Source organism: Belonocnema kinseyi, chromosome 2, assembly GCF_010883055.1.
Source record: "Belonocnema kinseyi isolate 2016_QV_RU_SX_M_011 chromosome 2, B_treatae_v1, whole genome shotgun sequence".
Lineage (NCBI taxonomy): Eukaryota > Metazoa > Arthropoda > Insecta > Hymenoptera > Cynipidae > Belonocnema > Belonocnema kinseyi.
This window is the reverse complement of record NC_046658.1, coordinates 109,941,790-109,944,924: the sequence shown is the minus strand read 5'-3', so window position 1 is coordinate 109,944,924 and position 3,135 is coordinate 109,941,790. Positions and strand designations below refer to the sequence as shown.

At 22.7% G+C, this 3,135-nt stretch overlaps 1 protein-coding gene across 1 annotated transcript in view; it reads left to right on the top strand.

Annotated features, from left to right (window-relative positions):
- LOC117167875 (V-type proton ATPase subunit D) overlaps nt 1-3,135 on the top strand; it is a 14,944-nt gene that overhangs the window by 2,017 nt on the left and 9,792 nt on the right. The gene's annotated exons all lie outside the window — the stretch shown is intronic.

The following is a 3,135-nucleotide window of genomic DNA, read 5'->3' as shown; positions in this document are numbered from 1 at the left end:
AATTCGTCTATTTAGTTGAAAATAAACATTTTTATTGAAAAATTATATTTTTGGAATGCAAATTCCACTGTTTTTGTAGAAGAATCTTATTTTTTGGTTGAAATCTACTGTGTGTGATATAAAATAAAAATTATGTTTTGTTGAAATATCAACTGTCACATTTTTCGTCGAGAATGCATATTATTTGGTAGAAAATTAAAATATTTTTTTGGTTAAAAGTTGAACTATTTTGTTAACGATTCAATTTTTGGTTAAAGATGGATAATTTAGTTATATAGTTATATGAATTTTTTTAAATATCCATATATGAAAGAAGCTAAAATTGCAATATACCAAAAAGGACGAATTTTTAACAAAGTAGGTGAATTCTTAATCAAAACAGATTTAATTTCAACCAAAAAGTTGAACTTTTAACAAAAAAATATGAAATTTCTACCAAAAGAAATTAATTTTCAAATAAAAATGACGGATTTTCTACAAATTACATCAATTTTCAACTAAATAGCTGACTCTTTAAACTGAAAAGGCCAAATTTTAACCAAAAATGCAATAATTAAATTCAACCACACAGTTAAATTCTCAAAGAAATAGTTAAACTCTTAGTTACAAAATTAATTCTGAAAGTAAAAAGATGAATGAAAAAAGTGAATTTTCAACCACATATTATATTTCAATAAAATAGTTAAACAGTTATAATGTTAATAAAAAATTAATTTTCTAACAAAAAAAAACAAATTAAAAAAAACATACATAAAAATAAATAAAAATACAACCAAAAGGAATTATTTTCTACCAAAAAAGACGATCTTTCAATAAAATATATACATTTTTAACAAAATAATTGCATTCGTCTATTTAGTTGAAAATAAACATTGTTATTGAAAATTACACTGTTTTTGTAGAAAAATCGTATTTTTTGGTTAATTACTACTGTCTGTGATTTAAAATAAGAATGATTTTTTGTTGAAATATCAACTGTCACATCTTTCGTCAAGAATGCAAATATTTTTTGGTGGAAAATTTTATTAACGATTCAATTTTTGGTTGAAGATGAATAATTTAGTTGAAAAATCATCTCTTTTGTGGAAAATTAATGTTCTTGGTTGAAAATTCGTCCTTTTTCATAAAGTTTTTATTAATTTATATAAATTTTTAAAAATATTTATTATTTTTTTAAATAATCATATAAAAAAAGAAGCTAAAATCATATATATTTACAAAATATACGGTTACAGAATTTCGAATTGTCTAAAGATGCAAAACTAGTAAAGTAAGAAGTTAAATTAATCAAAACAGAACAGCAAAAATTATAATTACATTAATTTTCTTTTTTGAAAGCTAAATTATATATTAAAATTAAGAAAAATAAAATATTGAAGGTGACCAAAAAAATAAAATGAGGTCAATTTTTTCTCATAACACAATATTATGAATAAAATTTTAGATAATTTTTTGACGTAATACGGAATATTCCAGTATCCTTTAAAGAAGAATATTAGAAATAACTTAAATGGCGTATATTACATCAAAAAAACAGAAACTTCGTTTTCTCAATACTACATTAGATGTTTTTCTTGATTTTTCTTCAGATATTAAAATTTTTTAAATCTCATTGATGAAATTATCATTTTTTCTGTTCTGTTTTGATTAAATTTACTAACTTTAGTAGTTTTTCTCCTAAAATAATTTAAACAGAACAGAAATAATCACCTTTTTTTATTTAATTTTGATAAAAATTCCTCTTTTTTGGTTGTAAGTTCAACTACTTAGTTTAAAGTTAAATTACTGCATTCAAAATTAATTGTTCCGGTTGAAAATGCATCATTTTAGTTAAAAATTCATCTCTTTGGTTGAAAATTTAACTATTTTGTTGAAAATTATTTTTGTTTGTTGGTTTTAAATTAAATTTATTGTTAAAAAATCGTCTTTTTTGTTTTAATTCAACTGGTTTGCATTAAAAATTAAATATTTTTGGTAAGGCAAAATATGAAAGACGTATTTTATGTTTTTTTTACCAACAAATATTTTTACGAACTTGAGACTATTTGAATATTTAGATGTACTATGAATAAATTATATAGATTTTTTTTCCAAATTTGTATCTTTGATGTTATCTGGATTTTTCTTTTAGATTCAGAGATCTTTCGATTTTAAATAATCAAAGTGATAAAGTTACGATTTTCGCCTTTTCTATATTTTATTCTGATTCTTCTGCTTCTCCTAAAATGAATCTAAACAGAACAGTAAAAATGCATATGAATTAGAAAAAAAATAAAAAAAACTTAATTTATTTCAGTAAATATGGCGTGAAATGAGAAGAATTTGTGGAAAATGGGAAACATTCTATGAAATTAATAAAAGTTCAAGTGAATTTAAAAATGTAATATAAATATATAAAAATAAATATAAATACTCCAAAATATGAAAGAATTAATTGAATTCAGCAAGTTTAAAAAACTAAAGAGAATTCCAATGAATTAAAAAGAATTATACGAAATATCTCACTTCTGGTGAATAGGTTTTTTTGAAAATTTATTGGGATATTGTAAAATCGCGTAAAATGATATGAAATATGCTGATGATTCCTACAATCCTTCAAAATTTGTAAAAATACATTGAGAGCTTTTAATATCTCTTAAAATCAAATGAAATCGTGCCTAAATATTATACAATCCATTGGAATTCTTAAAAACCTTTCAAAATCTTATAGGTCCTGTAAAATCGTTCCAGATCTTCCGAGATTCTAGGAATCTTTTGAAATTTTGCAATGCTCTTTAACATTCTTTATAAATTAAAAAATGCCGTTAATTCTTTTAAAAATTTTGAAATCCCTTTAAATCATTGAAATCAATTGGAAATCCTTTGAAATCACTTCAAGTTATTGAAACTTTTTGAAGCTCTGAAAAATTCCTTGCAATTTTTCAAAATAACCTTATTTTTCTTTTAATTATTTAAAATCCCTTAAATTATTGCTAGAACTGAAAATCCTTTGGAATCACTTCAAATTATTTAAATTTATTAAGGATATACATTTATATACGAGGGTGGATTGATAAGTTTCCGGTCTGACCAAGAGATGGCGCCACTAGGCCTACCTTGAGGTGGCGTTCTATAGTACCATCCTTAGATAGCTTG